The sequence below is a fragment of the Rhinopithecus bieti genome, unplaced genomic scaffold, assembly GCF_001698545.2.
Source record: "Rhinopithecus bieti isolate Rb0 unplaced genomic scaffold, ASM169854v2 scaffold_38008, whole genome shotgun sequence".
NCBI classification, from domain to species: Eukaryota; Metazoa; Chordata; class Mammalia; order Primates; family Cercopithecidae; genus Rhinopithecus; species Rhinopithecus bieti.
The window spans coordinates 33,228-54,688 of NW_016815997.1; the positions used below are offsets into that span (position 1 = coordinate 33,228).

General features: G+C 46.5%; 1 long non-coding RNA gene across 2 annotated transcripts in view; it reads left to right on the plus strand.

Moving 5' to 3' along the window:
* Positions 1–21,461, plus strand: part of LOC108516663 (uncharacterized) — a 46,209-nt gene that overhangs the window by 5,258 nt on the left and 19,490 nt on the right. The window contains exons 3-4 of one of the 2 annotated variants that reach the window (XR_001881904.1): positions 10,389–10,520; positions 20,191–21,416. This is a non-coding gene — a long non-coding RNA (uncharacterized LOC108516663). Of the gene's footprint in view, positions 1–10,388; positions 10,521–20,190; positions 21,417–21,461 lie in introns of those variants that run through there. The other variant, XR_001881903.1, reaches the window with a different exon arrangement.

Genomic DNA, 21,461 nt, shown 5'->3' on the forward strand with positions numbered 1-21,461 from the left:
TTTTTTTAGACAAGGTCTTCCTCTGTCCCCCAGGCTGGAGTGCAGTGGCACAATCTCGGCTCACTGCAACCTCTGCCTGTCGAGTTCAAGTGAGTCTCTTGCCTCGACCTCCCGAGTAGCTGGGAGTACAGGCGTGCACCACCATGCCCAACCAATTTTTGTATTTTTAGTAGAGACTGGGTTTCACCATGTTGGCCAGGCTGGTCTCAAACTCCTGGCCTCAAGTGATCCATCTGCCTTGGCCTCCCAAAGTGCTGGGATTATAGGCATGAGCCACTGTGTCTGGCCTGACCACTGCCATATTTAATGAAGAGGAGACCCCTCCCTCCCTGAGGGTGACAGAGGGCATCAGATCCAGCCTTTGTGACAAGGAGAAAGTGTTGGTCAGCACTAGGAGTAGAAAGGGTGTGTTTTAGTCTGTTTTCTGTTGCTATCACAGAATACCACAGACTGAGTAGCTTATTAAAAATAGAGGGTGTTTTTAACTTGCAGTTGTGGTGGCTGGGAAGTCCAAGGTGGAGCAGCTGAATCTGAGGAGGGCCTCATTCTGGTTCATAGCTTGGAGAGAAAGTGGACGAGGGGAGAAGGTGTGTGCTCAACAGAAACAAGGGGGCCACAGTCCCACAACAGCTAGCCCCTTCCTTCAAGAGACATTAATTCCACTTAATAACCTAATTACCTCTTCAGTGTGCCACCTGCAAATGCCGTTGCACGATGAGTAGAAAAGCTTTTTAGACCTTCTCTCCTCTTCCAGGGCCAGGCACAGTGGCTCATGCCTGTAACGTCTTTGGGAGGTCAAAGCAGGAGGATTGCTTTGAGGCTAGAATTTTTTTTTGAGATAGAGTCTAGCTCTGTCGTCCATGCTGGAGTACAGTGGTGTGATCTCAGCTCACTGCAACCTCCGTCTCCTGAGTTCAAGCAATTCTCCTGCCTCAGCCTCCCAAGTAGCTGGGTTTACAGGTGTGCGCCACCACACCCGGCTAATTTTTGTATTTTTAGTAGAGACAGGGTTTCACCATGTTGGCCAGGCTGGTCTCCAACTCCTAACCTTAGGTGATTCCTCTGCCTCAGCCTCCCAAAGTGCTGGGATTACAGGCATGAGCCACCGTGCCCGCCTCCCCCGCCTGCCCAATTTTTTTTTTTTTTTTTTTTTTTTAATTAGCCAGGCATGCTGATTGCTTGAGCCTGGGAGGTGGAGACTGCAGAGATGTAATTGCATCACTGCACTCCAGCCTGGGCGACTGAGACCCTATCTCAAAATACAACAAAATAAAAAACAAGAATGCAGACTCGGAGCACAGCCGAAACCAAGTTTTAGCTGCAAGACAGGTTATGGGAGGGAGAAAGGAAAAGGCTTTGCTAGCAAAAGTGGGCTTGTTATGTAGATGCAACTTCACAGGTAGCAGCCCCCAGAGAGAAGAGATGGTGAACATTTCTTTTCAGGTCTTTAAAAGCTCCATGCTCTAGGAGAAGAGAAGAGTTGGTCACTTTACAGCTGACTGTCTAATCCGAACAAGAGAAGGGCTGGCCGCCTTACAGCAGACTCTCTAATCTGGACAAGAGAAGGCTGGCCACCTTACAGCAGACTCTCTAATCCAGACTAAAGAAGGGCTGGCCGCCTTACACCAGACTCTCTAATCCAGACAAGAGAAGGGCTGGCCGCCTTACAGCAGACTCTCTAATCCGGACAAGAGGAGGGTTGGCTGCCTTACAGCAGACCCTCTACAGATCAACAGACGCAAGGTTCCCCCACAAAAGACAGTGTTTCTTCTTTTTTGTTTTTCTTCACCTGTAATTTAAAATTCAAGGGTACGTGTGCAGAATGTGCAGGTTTGTTACCTAAGTAAACATGTGCCATGGTGGTTTGCTGCACAGATCAACCCATCACTCAGGTATTAAGCCAGCATCCGTTAGCTATTCTTCCTGAGGCTCTCCCTCCCCTTACCCCCGAGCTTTTCACAGTCCCCAGGGTGTGTTCTCCTCCCTGTGTCCATGTGCTCTCATTCTTCAGCTCCCACTTATGAGTGAGAACATGCAGTATTTTATTTTGTGTCCCTGCATTAGTTTGCTGAGGATAACGGCTTCCACCTCCATCCGTGTTCCTGCAAGGGACATAAACTCATTCTTTTGTATGGCTGCATAGTATTCCATGGTGTATACGCACCACATTTTCTTTTTTCTTTTTTTTTTTTGAAATGGAATCTTGCTCTGTCACCCAGGCTGGAGTGCTGTGGTGCAATCTCAGCGCACTGCAACCTCTGCTTCCCAGGTTCAAGCGATTCTCCTGCCTCAGCCTCCCAAGTAGCTGGGATGACAGGCACCCGCCATCACACCCAGCAAATTTTTGTATTTTTTGTAGAGATGGGATTTCACCATGTTGGCCAAGCTAGTCTTGAACTCCTGACCTCAAGTGATCTGCCCACCTTGGCCTCCCAAAGTGCTGGGATTACAGGCGTGAGCCACTGTGCCTGATGCATGTATCTTTATGATAGAATGATTTTTCCTTTGGGTACCTACCCAGTAATGGGATTGCTGGGTCAAAGGGTAATTCTGCCTTGAGGTCTCTGAGGAATCGCCACACTGTCTTCCACAGTGGTTGAACTAATTTACACTCCCACCAACAGTGTAACAGTGTTCCTGTTTCTCCACAACCTCACCAGCACCTGTTGTTTTTGACTTTTTAATAATCGCCATTCTGACTAGTGTGAGGTGGTGTTTCGTTATTAACTTTGATTTGCATTTCTCTGATGATCAGCAGTGTTGAGGTTTTTCCGTATTTTTTTTTTTTTGGCCACATGAATATCTTCTTTTGAGAAGTGGAAAGATAGCATTTCAGGAGTACTCCCCAATATATTAAAGAAATATATTTTGAGATAAAATATTTTATTTCCTTTAGTATATTTTATTTATTTATTTTTATTTTTTATTTTTCTTTGAGACAGGGTCTTGCTCTGTCACCCAGGCTGGAATGCAGTGGTGTGATCTCGGCTCTCGACAACCTCCACCTCCTGGGTTCAAGCATTTCTTCCGCCTCAGCCTCCCAAGTAGCTGGGATTACAGGTGCCTGCCACCACAACTGGCTCATTTTTTTGTATTTTTAATGGAGATGGAATTTTGCCATGTTGGTCAGGCTGGTCTAAAACTCCTGAGCTCAGGTGATCAACCCGCCTCCCAGAGTGCTGGGTGTACAGGTGTGAGCCACTGCGGCCAGCCTGTTTCTTTTCTTATACAAACAAACCTATGATGATAAAGTTTAATTTATGAATTAGGCACAGTGAAAAATGAACAACAGACTCATAATAAAATAGAACAATTATAACAATATACTGTAGTAAAAGTTATGTGAATGTGGTGTGCTCTTTCTTTCATGTGTGTGTCTCAGTCTCTCTCTTGAAATATCTTAGTATTTTCAGCCTACAGTTGACCAGTGATAACGAAAACCACATGTTGTAGGCTGTTCTTGCATTGCTGCAAAGAAATACCAGAGACTGGGTAATTTATATGAAAAAAAAAGAGGTGTGCTGGGGGCGGTGACTCACGCCTGTAATCCCAGCACTTTGGGAGGCTGAGGCGGGAGGATCACTTGAGGCCAGGAGTTCAAGACCGGCCTGCTCAACATGGTGAAACCCCGTCTCTACCAAAAATACAAAAAATTAGCCAGGGTCATAGTGGGCACTTGTAATCCCAGCTACTCAGGAGGCTGAGGCAGGAGAATCTCTTGAATCTGGGAGGCGGAGGTTGTAGTGAGCTGAGATCGTACCACTGTACTCCAGCCTGGGTGACAGCAAGACTCCCGTCACAAAAAAAAGAAAAAAAAAGGTGTCATTGGCTCACGGTTCTGCAGGCTGTGGAGAAAACACGGCACCACAGCATCTGCTAAGCTTCTGGGGGGCCTCAGGAAGCTTCCAGTTACGGTGAAAGATGAAGTGGGGGTGGGTATATCACGCGGGAAAAACAGGAGCAACACGGGGGTGGGGAGAGGTGCCACAACACTAAACCAGCCAGATCTGGCAAGAACTCACTCACTATTGTGAGGACAGACGTAAGCCATGAGGAATCTGCCCCCATGACCCAAACACCTGCCACCAGGCCCACCTCCAGCATTGGGCATGACAATTTGACATGAGATTTGACGGGGACAAATATCCAAACTCTTTAACCACAGAAAGCAAAACCACAGATAAGGGGGCTACTGTGCATTGTGCAGGAAGGCAGTGCCTCGGAGCCGGCTGGGGGAAGGAGCAGGTCTCTCAGCTGCCAGACAGTTTTGGGAGATTACCTACCATCACTTCTCTCTGTCCCAGAATCACACAAAATGGTCAGCTGTGCCAGGTACCTTGCCCACTTGCCCAATTCTCTCCACCTTTCCTTCTGCCTCCTTCCACATGTGACCACCCCCTTCACCCTCCCATCGTCGCGTCTAAAAGCTTGCTTCACACGTTGCATGACAGCCAGTAAGTCTAGAGACAAGGTGTGAAGGTAAGGACAGCAACTTTATTTTGAAGAACCAGCAAGTCGAGAAGACAGAAGAGTGCCGTCCTAAAAAGCCATCTTAAAAAAAAAAAATTATTATTGTACTTTAAGTTCTGGGATACATGTGCAGAATGTACAGGTTTGTTACACAGGTATACATGTGCCATGGTGGTTTGCTGCACCCATCAACCCATCATGTAGGTTTTAAGCCCCACAGGCATTAGGTATTTGTCCTAATGCTCTCACTCCCTTTGCCCCCCACCCCACAACAGGCCCCGGTGTGTGATGTTCCCCTCCTTGTGTCCATGGGTTCTCACTGTTCACCTCCCACTTATGAGTGAGAACATGCAGTGTTTGGTTTTCTGTTCCCGTGTGAGTTTGCTGAGAATGATGGTTTCCAGCTTCATCCATGTCCCTGCAAAGGACATGAACTCATTCTTTTTTATGGCTGCATAGTATTCCATGGTGTCTACGTGCCACATTTTCTTTATCCAGTCTATCACTGATGGGCATTTGGGTTGAAAGAACCATCTTAATAGAATTTTAGGCTCCTTTTATGCTAGGGGGAGAGGGAGGGTGATAGAGGGCAGGAGGTGAGCATTGACCGTAGACATCTGGGCAGCTGTTATGGTCCGGGGGCCTTGTGGAACTTCCTCGTCCTTGGTCAGGTCACAGTGCTCTTACAAATCTTTGACATAGCATTGTTCCTTCTGTGTACATCCTCCTGATCCCCTTGGGGGTTATTTTTGGGAAGGGACTATGATCATTCTTGCTTTAGAGTTAAACCATAATCTGAATGCATGATTAGCTTGGCCTATTTGTCGGAATGAGCAAACGCAGGTAGCTTGTGAGGTAAGAAGCGAGACGGAGCGAACAGTGTTAGATTTTTCTCACTATTAGACTCGCATATAGGTTCTTGGCTAAAGAAGCACATGACCAACACATTCTCTCTCTCTCTTTTTTTTTTTTTTTTTTTTTTTTTGAGACAGAGCTTCGCTCTTGTCCCCCAGGCTGGAGTGCAATGACGCGATCTTGGCTCACTGCAAGCTCCGCCTCCCCGGTTCAAGCGATTCTCCTGCCTCAGCCTCCTGAGTAGCTGGGATTACGGGCACCCGCCACCATGCCTAGCTAATTTTTTGTATTTTTAGTAGAGAAAGGGTTTCACTATGTTGACCAGGCTGGACTCGAACCTCTGACCTCAAATGATCCACCCGCCTCGGCCTCCCAAAGTGCTGGGATTACAGGTGTGAGCCACCACGCCCGCCCCAACACGTTCTCTTGTTAGAGGCATTTGAACCAGAGCAACTCCATCTTGAACAGGAGCTGGATAAAATGAGGCTGAGAGCTGCTGGGCTGCATTCCCAGGAGGTTAGGCATTCTTAGTCACAGAATGAGATAGGAGGTCAGCACAAGACACAGGTCATAAAGACCTTGCTGATAAAACAGGTTGCAGTGAAGAAGCCGGCCAGAACCCACCAAAACCAAGATGGTGACGACAGTGACCTCTGGTCATCCTCACTACTCATTATATCCTAATTCTAATAAATTTACTTCTCAAAGATACTCCCACAAGTGCCATGACAGTTTACAAATGCCATGGCAACATCCAGAAGTTACCATGTATTGTCTAAAAGGGGAGGGACCCTCAGTTGTAGAAACTCCCGTTTCCCAGAAAACTCTTACATTTAGCATATAATATGGTGTTTAGATTATATGCTAAATGCCTTTTGTTTAGCATATGATCAAGAGATAACCATAAGTATACTCAGTCAAGCAGCCCGTGCTTCTGTTCTGTCTGTGGAGTAGCCTTTGTTGTATTCCTTTACTCTTTTTTTTTTTTTTCCCTGAGACAAGATGTCACTCTGTCACCCAGGGTGGAGTCCATTGGCACAATCAGAGTTCACTGCAGCCTCAACCTGTTGAACTTGAGCAGTCCTCCCACCTCGGTCTCCCAAGTAGCTGGGACCACAGGTGCACGCCACCACACCCAGCTAATTTTTGTATTTTTGGTAGAGACGGAGTTTTGTCTTGTTGGCAAGGCTGGTTTCAAACTCTTGGGCTCAAGCATTCCGCCCGTCTCAGCCTCCCAAAGTGTTGGCATTACAGGCATGAGCCACCCTGCCCAGCCCTTTTACTTTCTTAATAAACTTGCTTTCACTCTGTGGACTCATCCTGAATTTTTTCTTGCATGAGATCCAAGAACTCTCTTGGGGTTTGAATTGGGACCCCTTTCTAGTAACACTTTGACTCCTCTGTTCAGATGTCATCACTCCCTCCAGCAAACCTGGAGTGTTTAAACTCTTTTCCATCCATTCTTTCCTCTCAAGGCAAAGAGGCAACTTGGCTATTCTCATAGACACACAGATAGGAGATGTAGGAATTCATAGGCAGATGTTAGATCTATTGATAAACAAGATGGCAGCTTGTCTTGCTGCTTAGATATAAAAGATGCTGTTGCTTGCTTGTGAAAAAAAAATGAAGCGTGTTCCTGGAGTTCACCAATACGGCGTGGACTTTATCTCCTTATCAGTATCAGTCAGGGCAAGACGGTCCAACCTCTGCGTGCCAAGACACGCACTCATTTTCCCAATGGCGTTCTCTTATCCCTTGAGCCTGCTTTCCCACCTGCTGTGGTTTGGATCTGTGTTCCCACCCAAATCTCATGTCAAATTGTAATCCCCAATGTTGGAGCTGGGGCCCGGTGGGAGATGGTTGGGTCACGAGGATGGTTTTTCATGAATGGTCTAGCATCCTCTTCTTGGTGCTGTTCTCATGCTAGTGAGTGAGTTCTCACAAGATCAAGTTGTTTAATAGTGTGTGGCACCTCCCTTCTCACTCTCTCTCTTGCTCCTGTTCTAACCATGTAAGATGCACCTGCTTCCCCTTTGCCTTCCACCATAATTGTAATTTTCCTGAGGCTTCCCTAGTCAGGCTTCCTGTCCAGCCTGCAGAACTGTGAACCGATTAAACCTCTTTTCTTGATCAATTACCCAGTCTCAGGTATTTCTTTATAGCAGTGAAAGAAGGCCTGAATACACCACCCATTGAGCAGATTGGAAGTGCAAGAAAACTAGCACATGCCCCCATCCTAGAAGCAGCCTCAGCCAACACATATTGGGAAATGACAGAAAAAGACCCCAGTCTTCCTCACTCCTCGGGTGGGATGACCCTGAGTCTCCAAGCTCTCATTGCAGTCACTGGCTTGATAATATCTTCTACTCTCTGTCTTCCTTCCCTCTCCCCTGCCACCCTCCCCAAACACAAAGGCTTTGTAGTAAAATCGTGGTCTCAAGGTCTGCTTTCACCTCCTTGAAATCTAGACTTTCTGTGCTTCCAGAAAACATGTTGAAACATTACCCGTCAGTTAAATTCTGGGAAGCCTGGGTGTATGACAGTTTGAACCGTACAGAGAGACACCATGAAGAGCCTGGAGTTTGGTGAACTTTGTTGAAACCCCTCCTTCACTCTCCTGCTTGAATCCAATCGAGTCCTCCTCATGAGTTCGTTTTCATTTCCTAAATGACATCCATGGAAAAATACTGGGGAGAGAGGAAAGCACAATTTTACATTTGGATCTGACAGGCTCTGAAAGGGAGCTAGAGAACGTAGTTAGCATCCACAAATTATGGAAGAAGGTATTTCCCATCTTCTTAACACACACAGCACTTCTAAGGGGCATGCAAAAACCCCAGTGGTCTTTCAGTGTCCCCCGCATCTTAGCACACAGAAATATTTACATCTCTCCTATCAAGAAACAAATATGCATGCATGCCATTATTTTGGAGATAGAGCGTGAGCACTTTGTTTGCAAGAAACAAATATGCATGTATATCATTTTGGAGATATAGCGTGAGCACTTATATTTTTTACAAGAAACAAATATGCATGCATGTCATTATTTTTGGAGATACAGTGAATGCACTTTTCAGTTACATGCTCAAAATGGTTTGCTAAACTGAAAGTGGTTGTCATTACCCTTAATTTCTGCAAGGAATAAGCAAGTATGTCCTGGTGGCACATTGCTACGAATAAAGCAGACTATGTCAGGGCTACGGGAGTTCTATGGAAAGCATGAGCCACAACATGGTTTTTCCTGTCTCTTGTTCGTGATGCTTATTCATAACGGGAGAGAACAGAATATTGGCTTCATTCATGTCCTTGATTTATGATGGAATCCATAAGAATCTGCTGTCTTGGGCGAATGAGCAATACTTAAAGGAATGTCCTATATGATACCTAGCTATGCCACCACCCAAAATATGACTTAGGAGACCAAGATTGTGATTTTTATAAAAAGCTTGTCAGCAATCATTGGTGTGAGTGTTCTTTTGTTTGTTTGTTTTGTTTTGACAGAGTCTCACTCTGTCACCCAGGCTGGAGTGCAGTGACATGATTTTGGCTCACTGCACACTGCAACCTCCATCTCCCAGGCTAAACCAATTCTCATGCCCCAGCCTCCCGAGTAGCTGGGAGTACAGGTGTGTGCCACCACACCTGGCTCATTTTTGCATTTTCCTTTTAGTAGAGATGGGGTTTCACCATGTTGGCCAAGCTGGTCTCAAACTCCAGGCCTCAAGTGATCCACCTGCCTTGGCCTCCCAGTGTGTCGGGATTACAGGCATGAGCCACTGCACCTGGCCAGTGTATGTTTGTAAGGTTCACCCACATTGTAGCATGTGTACTTGAAATCTTTTCTGCCTGACTCACATTCCACTGTATGGATATGCCATATTTTGTTAAATCCGTTCATCGGCTGAGGGATGTTTGGGTCACCTCCACTTTTTGGCTATTGTGAGTAGTGCAGCTATCAACATTATGTGTACAAATGTACGAGCTATTGGGTGGGCACATGTTCTCATTTTTCTCTTGAGTATATGCCCAGAAGCAGAATTGCTGGCTCATAGGATGATGTGGTTTGGCTGTGTTCCCACCCAAATCTCATCTTGAATTCCCACGTGTTGTGGGAGGTAATTGAATCATGCGGGCAGGTTTTTCCTATGCTGTACTCATGGTAGTGAATAAGTCTCATGAGATCTGATGGTTTTATAAAGGGGCATTTTCCTGCACAAGCTCTCTCTTTGCCTGCCACCATCCATGTAAGACGTGAGTTCCTCCTTGCCTTCCGCCTCCCCAGTCACATAGAACTGTAAGTTCATTAAACCTCTCTTTCTTCTGTTAATTGCCCAATTTTGGATACGTCTTTATCAGCAGTATGAAAACAGACTAATACTTATGGTATGTCTCCGGTTAACCTTTTGAGGAAACATCAGACTCTTCCATCTCTGTATCTTTCCAATTTCAATCGAAACGGACTCAAATCTGACTCTTAGACTCCACTCCCATGGGAAATGTGATCTGGGCTATTATTGCAGTTCCCTGGCCTCCCTAGAGTCTCCTAAGAATTTGGGTCACGCTCCATTTTCAGCCGATTTGAAAACTGGTCCGTCATGGTCTCTGCTCCGAAAAGCTTCATTCTCATCCCACCTCCTGCCCCAGCTTCCAGCAGCCTCCCTTAAAATTCTGGGGATGCAGATATCTGTGCTGAGGCTGAGAAGCCAGGAACCTGGAGACCAGTGTCCCTGGGCAGGTGCAGTAGAACCAGCTGGCCATGCACCAAAATTCCTGTGACCCTGGTACTGTGCTGTCTGCGCTGAGAGCTGGCTGCCTGCTCAGGCATCCCTGGATCTTACACTGGATAACTGGATAAGTAAGAAATAATTATTTAATTGTTAAGCCACAGAAATTCCAGGGCTCATGTGTTACAGCCAGTCATTTCTCATGAACTCATACAGTAGATGGCTTGGATCAACCCCCTCTGATGGGATGCTGCTTCTCTTCTCGGTTGGTGGAAAAACAATTTCCATCAGTTTCTCTCTCTCTCTCTCTCTCTCTCTCCTCTTCGCCATGTTGATCAGGCTGGACTCGAACTCCTGACCTCGTGATCGTCCCACCTCGGCCTCCAAAAGTGCTGGAATGACAGGAGTGAGCCACTGCACCCGGCCTCGGTGAAAACCTCAGAGGCAGGCCGCATATTCCCTGCAGAGCCGGTAGGTGGCGCAGCCAGATAAGCATTAACTAAATCACAGTTCACTCTCCCCATCAGAATCTAGAGGGTAACCCCAAACCTGAGAATTTGGTCAGGTCCCCACACACACAGGCATCATCATTCTTCAGCGCCGTTATGAAGGGCTCTTCTCCCACCGTTAAAGGAAACTAACACATAGTCTTCCGAAACAGCCAGTCAAAAACTCTGTGATGCAGGAAAGAAAAAAAAAAAGGATGATTACAGAATAAATATTTACATTTCTGCCTGTAACACACTCTGAAGCTTTGGAATAATGAGGACTTGCACACTGCAAATGGGCATCAAAATCTGGCTTTAGACTTGAAAAATGAAGATTTGTGTCAAAGAAAGGGAACATTTCAAACACCACATTTGTGTTTGACCCATATATATATGTATATACGTAATTTTAGCTGGTCTGATATAATATTATTTAATGTTATAATATAGAATATAATATATAATAGATTGTAATATATATTATATATAATATAATAGATTATATTATATATTTGTTTGTCTTGAGACAGAGTCTCACTCTGTTGCCCAGGCTGGAGTGTTACGGAGCAATCTGGGCTCACTGCAGTCTCCACCTCCTGGGTTCAATCAATTCTCCTGCCTCAGCCTCCCAAGTAATTAGGACTACAGGCACCCGCTTCCATTCCCTGCTAATTTTTGTATTTTTAGTAGAGATGGGGTTTCACCATGTTGGCCAGGCTGGTCTCGAACTCCTGACTTCAGGTGATCCACCTGCCTCTGCCTCCCAAAGTGCTGGGATTACAGGCATGAGCCACCACGCCTGGCCAGTATCTTTATACCCGTCTGGAAACAGAACATGTTCCTTCCCTTAATGACACTGAATTATGTCAACAGTTCTCCCCCAAGTAATGCACGGGTTTAAATCACACGGGTGATTTCACCTCGCTGCCCCCACTACTTCATTTGAAAAAGGGATACAGTCATGCCTACGTGAGAGGCAGTGGCTCTATGTAAAAAGTTTTAACACACAGGAACACCATTAAATGGTTAGTGACTAACCTGTATTTCCTGTTTTTGTTTCTTGTTTTTCCCAAATATCCCCACTGGCCTGAATGAGACCTCAGGGTGTCTCATTCTTACTTTATCTTACAATCGCTCTGATGGTCAAGAAGGTTGACCACATGGGAATTCTTAAATCAAGGCACATGATTGTTATAGACACCGAGGTGGGCGGATCACCTGAGGTCAGGAGTTTGAGACCAGCCTGGCCAATATAGTGAAACCCCATCTCTACTGAAAATACAAAAATTAGCCAGATGTGGTGGCAAGTGCCTGTAATCTCAGCTACTGAGGAGGCCGAGGCAGGAGAATCGCTTGAACCTGGGAAACGGAGGTTGCAGTGACCTGAGATCGCGCCACTGCACTCCAGCCTGGGCAACAGAGCGAGACTCCATCTCAAAAAAACAAAAAAGTTGTTGTCAGATGTCCCAGTGGATAAAACCATGAGATCTTCTTGATATGCCTGTCTTTTTGGAAAGGCATGGGGTTGAGACAGAGGGACAGCTTGTCTTAAAGGAATTAAAGGAGAAGAGTTAAGTTTGTTTGAACTTTTCTTCTCCAACTCAGCGTTTTCGTACAAGCTGTCCCAGGGCAAGTATGTGACAATAATCTACATCTGCTTCCACCCCCCACCCAGGATATTCTCTACTTTTCAGTAGGTTGGAAAGCCATCCTGAATAATGATTATAGAAAGTAATGTAAACTGGCTGGGTGCTGTGGCTCATGTCTATAATCCCAGCACTTTTGGAGACCAAGGCAGGTGGATCACACGAGGTCAGTAGTTCGAGACCAGCCTGGTCAACATGGCAAAACCTCATCTCCACTAAAAATACAAAAATTAGCCAGGCATGATGGCAGGTGCCAGTAATCACAGCTACTTGGGAGGCTGAGGCAGGAGAATCGCTTGAACCTAGGGAGCGGAGGTTGCAGTGAGCCGAGATCGCACCACTGCACTACAGCCTGGGTGACAGAGCGAAACCCCATCTCAACAAACAAACAAACAAACAAAAAACAAGAAAGCAACGTAAACTCTCCTAGACTTAGAGATTTTGCCCCCTTCTCACGATTCAGACACAGACCATCCGTTTTTGTCAGGCAGCTACTCTCCTATCTACATAAAGGGCAAAGCTGTAAAATATGGATTGAAGTTGCGTCTTAACACCTCATAATTAAAGATCATTTCAAATGTTAATTGAGAAGCCACAGATTTGCATGCAAATCATAGCAAATCCCAGATTCTGTACATAGTAGCCTGAGAAATAAAATATGATTGCATATAACTTATAAAAAAATTTTAAATCGAGACGATAAATTCAATCAGTACACAGTGTTTTATAGCTTCCAAACACTGTATAAAGAAATTTATCGCCGAGTGTGGTGGCTCATGCTACTAATCCCAATATTTGGGGAGGTCAAGGCAGGAGGATCACTTGAACCCAGAAGTTGGAGATCAGCCCTGGAAACATAGCAAGACCCATCTCTACAAAAAATTAAAAATGAGCTGGGCATAGTGGTGCGCACCTATGGCACCGGCTACTTGGGAGGCTGAGGTGAAAGGTTAGCTTGATCCTGTGAGGTCAAGTCTGCAAGGAACCATGACTGCATCACTACACTCCAGCCTAGGTGACAGAGCAAGACCTTATCTCAAAACACAAACACACAAAAGAGAAAGCAAAAAATGTGTGATAATAATTCAACTTTTTCCAAGTGAAAAGGCCTTTCCTTTCCAAGACACGGAGGCAGGAAAAAATATTAACTTATTGGAGATGTCAGTTGAAACAGCCTACCATATCAAAAAGCAGTGTACAGCCCTTGACAAAACTCCCCTCAAACCAATGCTGAAACCACTAGTCGACAAAGAAATTCAGTTTGATTCGACTTAATTTCAAAATTTTTTAATGTTGCCGGGCACGGTGTGGCTCATGCCTGTAATCTCAGCACTTTGAGATGCTGAGGCAGATCGATCACCCGAGGTCAGAAGTTTGAGACCAGCATGGCCAGCATGGTGAAACCCCGTCTCCACTAAAAATGCAAAACTTAGCCAGGCGTGGTCGTGCCTGTAATCCCAGCTACTCAGGAGGCTGAGGCAGGAGAATCGCTTGAACCTGGAAGGCAGAGGTTGCAGTGAGCCGAGATCCTGCCACTGCACTCCAGCCTGGGTGACAGAGTAAGACTCCATCTCAAAACAAAAACAAGAAAAACAAACCAAAAAAACAAGTTAATTAGCATGCATGGCCAATGTTGTGTTTCCCAACTCTGTTGGTTTTCATATTTTTTCCACAAACTAAATAAAAATGAAAACAAAGCTTAAAGCTAAAAAGCATACCCATTTAGACAGTCTGGAAACATATACTCATTGTTGAAACAACGCGATGAGAAGTTGTGCGTATTTCTTTGGTCGTTTTTGTCATCTGAATCTATGGCTGACTGGTTCCCGCTCTGCTCTTTTAGAAATAAAATGTCCTTTCTTCTGTCATTCCTATGGTTTTGTCACCAACCTGTATTTGCTGGAATGAGGTAGTAAAAAACATACACTAAAGTCTCAACTCCCCATCAGCTCTGCTAACTTCTTACTAGTTTTCACACATACTGAGTTTAATGAATCTGTGTTTTGGAACAAAGCAGTTACCTTAGGAACCTGAGAGATGTTTCTGGCCGGGCGCGGTGGCTCACGCCTGTCATCCCAGCACTTTGGGAGGCCGAGGCGGGTGGATCACAAGGTCGGGAGATCGAGACCATCTTGGCCAACATGGTGAAACCTCGTCTCTACTAAAAATACAAAAATTAGCTGAGTGTGGTGGCACGCGCTTATAATCCCAGCTCCTTGGGAGGCTGAGACAGGAGAGTCGCTTGAACCCAGGAGGCAGAGGTTGCAGTGAGCTAAGATTGTGCCACTGCATTCCAGCCTGGTGACAGAGTGAGACTCTGGCTCAGAAAACAAAACAAAACAAAACAAAACTAGAGAGATGTTTCCTTGTAAAACCACCCCATTCTAAAAAGCAGGTGGGTGACATCTGCTTCCTTGTAAAGATAACTCTTTGTAGTGTGAGCTCCTCTGTTCACAGATAAAAAATGCTGCACACCTAACATGTTAGTTTAAATTAATAGCATCTACATAAAATCTTAGCTATTTTACACAACACTGCCCTGTATCATCTTTGAAATAATTTGAGCAAATAGTAAAAAGACGTATCCCAAAGAGAACAACACTGGCAGGCTAAAGAAAAGCAGAAACCATGAACTAAGAAAGTAAAATGCTTTTGAACCTCTAAGCAACTCCTGCTACTACAGAAACATCCGTTTTCATCCATTGGGTTTTATCGGTTTTTATCCCTGGCTTTGTGTTTTGCCTAAATTAGCAAATACAGCAAGTCTGTTTATGCCTCGGTTAAGCTGCAGACTCAACCTCACTAAAAATAATAACACATTAGGAAAAACTATCAGAAAAAACAGTAACTGTTATTTTGACACATGTCCACATCTCCACCGCAACACAAAGGCACACATAAAGAGGGACTGGACACAAATCCATACCACAAACTTGATTTTGTAACCCAAATCTTTTTCGTTTTTGAGATAGAGTCTCACTCTGTCGCCCAGGCTGGAGTGCCCTGTGCAATCTCAGCTCACTGCAACCTCCGCCTTCCGGGTTCAAGCAATTCTCCTGCCTCAGCATCCCGAGTGAGTGGGACTACAGGCGCATTCCACCACGGCCAGCTAACTTTCGTATTTTTAGTAGAGACGAGGTTTCACCATGTTGGTCAGGCTGGTCTTGAACTCCTGACCACAGGTGACCACTTTGGCCTCCCAAAGTGCTGGGATTACTGGCCTGAGCCACCAAGCCCAGCTGCAGCCCAAATCTTGATTTTTGACCCTGATTTGACCCACAGATTTGGAAATGAGAAGTGATTACAGAGTTGGAGCCTTGGAGGGAGAGAGGGTTTCACATGTGAGCAGGGGCATGGAGAAACGGTGGTCAAAATCTTGATTTTAACCAAGATTTTTTCCAAATCTTGATTTTAACCAAGATTTTTTCCAAATCTTGATTTTAACCAAGATTTTTTCCAAATCTTGATTTTTGACCTTGATTTGTAAACCAAATCAGTTTTTGGCTTTTTGGGTTTTTTTTTTCTGCTTTTTTGTTTTCTGTTGTTTGAGACAGAGTCTCACTCTGTCGCTCAGGCTGGAGTGTAGTGATGTAATCTTGGCTCACTGCAACCTCTACCTCCTGGGTTCAAGCGATTCTCCTGCTTCAGCCTCCCAAGTAGCTGGGAAAACAGGTGCCTGCCACCACACCCAGCTAATTTTTGTGTTTTAATAGAGACAGGGTTTCACCATGTTGGCCAGGTTGGTCTTGAACTGCTGACCTCCAGCAATCCATCCACCTCAGCCTCCCAAAGTGCTGGGATTATAGGTGTGAGGTACCGCACCCGGCCAAATGAGTTTCATATAGCAAATTGTGAAAGCTGGTCACTGGATCACCTGAGTTTGAATTATTCTCAATGTCGATGACCTAACATGCAGATCCAGGAGACAGAGCCAGGACCCAAGATTTTCAGTCCTCCAAAGGAGCCCAGGATTGTAAAGAATTTGGGCAAGTTTCCTCTGGTTAAAAACCAAAAGGCATGTTTCAGCATTCAAAGTGAAACAGAGGAAAAGCCCTTATTATTCAATTACTTTAGGCGATTGAGTCAAGCCAGAGATAGACACGGTCCAAAAACTCTTGGGAAAGACGTTCCATCTTCTATATGGAATGCTGGACCTATCCCAAAGTTCTCCAGGGATACCCTGAAGAGTTGTAGCACATTCAAGAGAGTGCACACATTTCTTCAATAAACAGACCCGGAGATAGCTGGAGCAGATTCTGGTCAGCCCATGAGCAGCTCTTACACAGACACTGAGCCAATCAGAAATGATTAAATCCTTCCAATACTTCTAATCACCCAGTAATGAATTGGTCAATGGGGGACTTTCCCTGCCCTCATCTGCCTGCCCCAGGGCTCATGGTTCATCTTGTCCATGAGTTTCTACATGCAACTATGAGCTAAAATAAAAACACACCGGCCCAGGCACTGTGGCTCATGCCTGTGAGCACTTTGGGAGGCCGGGCAGATCACTTGAGGTCAGGAGTTCGAGACTAGCCTGGCCAGCATGGAGAAACCTCATCTCTACTAAAAATACAAAAATTAGTCGGGTGTGGTAGTGGGTGCCTGTAGTCACAGCTACTCGGGAGGCTGAGGCAGGAGAATCACTTGAACCCAGGAGGTAGAGGTTGCAGTGAGCTGAGATATTGCACCACCGCACTCCAGCCTGGGTGACAGAGTGAGACTATGTCTTGAAAACAAAAACAAACAAAGAAAACCCAGATACACAGATTAAAAAGGAGAAGTCCTAATCACTGATAGTAAATCAATAGATTACTGTCCCCGTTAGAAGCTCTGCATCCCAGGACCAAACAACCGCAAGCCATATATGGAAAGAGCATTTAGTAGTTCACACATCGTGATTTAGGAAGCAACCACGTCTCTGATTCTAAAATAATTCACTCTAGGGAGAGTGGCTGCACTAAAACATTGCCTTCCCACCGGGTTTCGTTCAAGAAGTCACTCAGGGATGAGGAAAATGAAGGCTGTGTACCTGACTGCAGGATTAAGCAGCAGAAACAGCATTTTATTTTATTTTATTTTGAGACAGAGTCTCGCTCTGTTGCCCGGGCTGGAGTGCAGTGGCGCGTTCTTGGCTCACTGCAACCTCCACCTCCTGGGTTCGGCATGTTGGCCAGGCTGATCTCCAACTCCTGACCTCAAATGATTCACCCGCCTCAGCCTCCCAAAGTGCTGGGATTACAGGCGTGAGCCACCGCACCCAGCCACTAGCTTCTAATAACAATAATTCTACTCTCTACTTCTATGAGCTCAACTTTTTTTTAGCTCCCACTTATGAGTGAAAACATGGGGTATTTATCTTTCCATGCCTGACTTTTTTCAGTGAAAATAATGTCTTCCAGTTTCATCTGCATTGTTGCAAATGGGAGAATTTCATTTTTTATGGCCAAATAGTATTCCATGATGTATAGATATCACATTTTCTTTATCTAGTCATGTGTTAATGAACATCTTAGCTATTATGAAGAGTGTTGCAATAAACTTGGGGGTGCAGATATCTCTTGGATAGACAGACTTTCTTTTAAGGAATGTGTAAAGTAGTAAGATTACAGAATCATATGGCAGTCCTCATTTGAGTTTTTTGAGAAAATGCCATGTGGTTTTCCATCCTAGCTGCATTCATTTACATTCCCACCAACAGTGTATGAGTTTCCTTTTGTCCCAATCCTCACCAGCATTTTTTACTTTTTGTCTCTTTGATAATAGCGAATCTGACTAGGATGAGTAGGCCACGAGTCTGTCTTTTTTGGGTGAAATTTGTATTCAGATCCTTTGTTTTTGTTTTTTTTTTTAAGACAGAGTCTCACTCTGTCCCCCAGGCTTGGCACCGTCTCGACACACTGCAACCTCTGCCTCCCAGGTTCAAGTGATTCTCCTGCCTCAGCCTCCCAAGTAGCTGGGATGACAGGTGCCCACCACCACACTCAGCTAATGTTTTATATTTTTAGTACAGACAGGGTTTTGCCATGTTGGCCAGGCTGGTCTGGAACTCCTGACCTTAGGGGATCCACCTACCTCAGCCTCCCAAAGTGCTGGGATGACAGGCGTGAGCCACCACGCCCGGCCCCTTTGGTCATTTTTAAATTGGATTACTGTTTTTACTCTTGAATTGTTGGAGATCCTTGTCATTTTAGAGATTCATCCCCTGTCAGATGAGTAATTACTGTCTCCCAAATATTTGTAAATACTTTCTCCTCTTCTGCAGCTTGTCTCTCCACTCAGTTGATTGTTGCCGTTGCTGTGCAGAAGCTTTTCTGGTTTAATATAGACCCATGTATCTATGTTGGGCTGTGGTGCCTGTGCTTTCGAGTGATGGCCCACAAAAGTGTGGCCTGGACCAAGGTCCTGAAGCATTTCCTCTTCTTTTAGCTTTAGTCATCTCATCGTTTGGGGTCTTATATTTCAGTCTTTAATTCATGTGGAGTGTGTTTTTGTATATGGTGAGGGATGGGGGCTAGTTTTATTCTTCTGAGTACAGTACCCAGTTTTTTCTAGCACCGTTTATTGAATAGAGGGTTCTTTTCCCTGTGTACGTTCCTGCTGCTTTTGTCAAAAGTCAGTTGGGTGTAAATCCATGTTTCTTTTCCTGGGATGTCTATTCTGTTCTGTGTCTTCCTACATTAAAAATCACATTCTAGGCCAGGCACAGTGGCTCATGCCTGTCATCCCAGCACCTTGGGAAGCCAAGGTGGGTGGATCACCTGAGGCCAGGAGTTTGAGACCAGCCTGACCAACATGGTGAAAACCTATCTATCTCTATTAAAAATACAAAAAATTAGCTGGACATGGTGGCGGGCTAATCCCAGCTACTCAGGAGGCTGAGGCAGGAGAATCACCTGAACCCGGGAGGCAGAGGTTGCAGTGAGCCAAGATCGTGCCACCACACCCCAGCCTGGGTGACAGAGAAAGACTCTGTCTCCAAAAAAAAAAAAAAAAATCAAATTCTATTTGTGACAAAGGAATCGTGGTGTATTGGCTCTGACACCTGCCTTATACCTTTCCACCTGGATGTTCTTTCTGCTCTTGGCTTCACTGTGGGTGTCCGATAAATTGTACAGACAAAATTAAGTTTAAGCAACTGTCGGAAACTTTGCTGTTTCTTCGCCTGAGGAATTCCCCTGAGGAATACCAACTCTTCATGTGCAGAGAAGTGGAAGTATAGAAATTCAGTGATCCCTCTTCTCTCAGCCGATGAACAGCTAGAGGCTGGAAACGCAAGTTCCATTGAAAGTTAGAAGCTGCCGCCCTGGAAATGTGCACACTATCATCGCTGCTGTGCGGGGACCTTTTCATGCAGCACACTGACAGTTCACCGTGTGGGCACGTGCATACACACACACACAGGCGCGTGCGCATGCACAGACACACACACACACACACACACACACACTTGATTTCCTCTTGAAAGTGGCAAGAAGAAGCTGCCTTGCTGCAGGCCCTGCTGGCATGGGTCATGCCATCCACAAAACTCTTCCCTTGCTCCCCACTTTTGCTTGAAAACCTTTCACAGACTGCAGATTCAAGGGAAAGCCATGCCAGCCACCCTGCTATCTACTGGGAGACCCTGAGGTGGGCTCTCCTCTTTGCCCTCCGCAGGAAGAGGGTCTCCTCCCTCCCACCTGTGTCCTCTGGGGGAAGAGCTGTCTCTGGAATGGAAACAGCGGGTAGGAGGGTACAGAGGAGAGGCTGCATCACCACTTTAGTGCTTGACGAATTCCTTTTCCCCAGATCCGCACAGCCCTCTGATATTGTGGTACATTTTCCTGGCGTCCTTACTCAGCTGCAAATCCATCCTAGACCAGGGCAGGGGAGGCTATTTTTACCTGGGTCAGGTCATATCTTCTCCTTTGTTCCTGTTGATGAAGGTCAGGAATGCCTCACCCTCGGGAGCCAGGACCTCAGACAAAGGCTCTCCCACCCTGAAGCTCTTTCTGTGTCCCCGAACCGCAGGGCATCGGTGCTGGGGTCGCTGCATGCAGGCGTATAATTTTCCCTCAGCAGTGCGTCACTGCAGGCAAGCCAAGACTTCTACCAGGCATCAGGGACCAGCTCCTGCTCACCGCTGTGAGGGGCCACAGGTAGTGGAGACAAAAATCAGGGCATGAAAGGCCCGAATGGTGTATTTGCTGGGAAACTGGGTGGTCCCGTTCTTCCATGTCATGGATTCCCGGTGCAAGCCCTACACCCCTGTCCAACACCCTCAGCTCCCTCCCTCCCTTAAAGAGAGTATTCAGGATGCCCAGCTGGGGAGGAACTACCTTCTTTCCCAATAATTTGAGCTCCTTCGGCCTTCTGTGCTGTGCCCTGACCTGTTCGTGTCTCCACCAGACATCAGCCCTAAACACAGCTCACACTTCAGGAAAAATGTGTGCACACCCACGTGCCGCAACGCCTGTCTCTCCATTCCCCAGGGCTAAGCCCCAAAGAGTAAGAGACAAACTGGTGTGGAGGGCTTTCTGTGATGCAAGGGCAGAAACCTGGATTCTTAAACTAAGACGTCTGTGTGCATCGCCCTTTATCACGGGACTGTGAGTCTCACACCAAGACGTCTTCCTCACCCCTTCATCACAGAACCCAGTCTCCCCCTTCCCCTTCTGTCAGCTGTGACCCTGGGCACGGGTGTATGCTTTTTTCCTGTCTGGACCCATCCTGCTTAGTGTCAGCAATGAGTTAGGTGCAACTTGAAACCCCCTTCCCTGTACAAGAGACAGAGAGAGAGGAGGGGCAGCCTCTCTCCATGAGCACCTTCATTCTTTGATGGGAATATCGCAGCTCACCCACACCCGGGTGCAGGGTGAGAGTGAGGGAAAGAGGAAAGAAAGGGGACTCCCAAAGAAGGGGTGACATGCAAGACCAGGACGAGAGAGACATCCACCGCTGCGCTGGAGAGAGGGGACTGGGGAAAGCAGAGAGGTGGGAGGGGTGATGGAGAGGCGCGCAGTCGGGGACGCCTGCTCTCCCCGCACCCTCCCCATCTGCAAAGGGAGGCCCCCCGCCCAGCGCCGCAGCCCCTCCCCGCGCGCTCGCCCCCGCGCCTCCCTCCCGCGCCCCCAGCCGCCCGTGGACGGCAGCGCGCTGCTGCCCGCGGGGCTGGCGTTTCCACCTGTCACCGAGGCGCCGCCGCCGCCCCAAGTTTTCGGGGGACTTGCCCGGCGCGCCGCCTTCCTCCTGCTCTCCCCCATGGCCGCCGCCCCCTCTTCCCGGCCGCCCCCCGGGGCCCC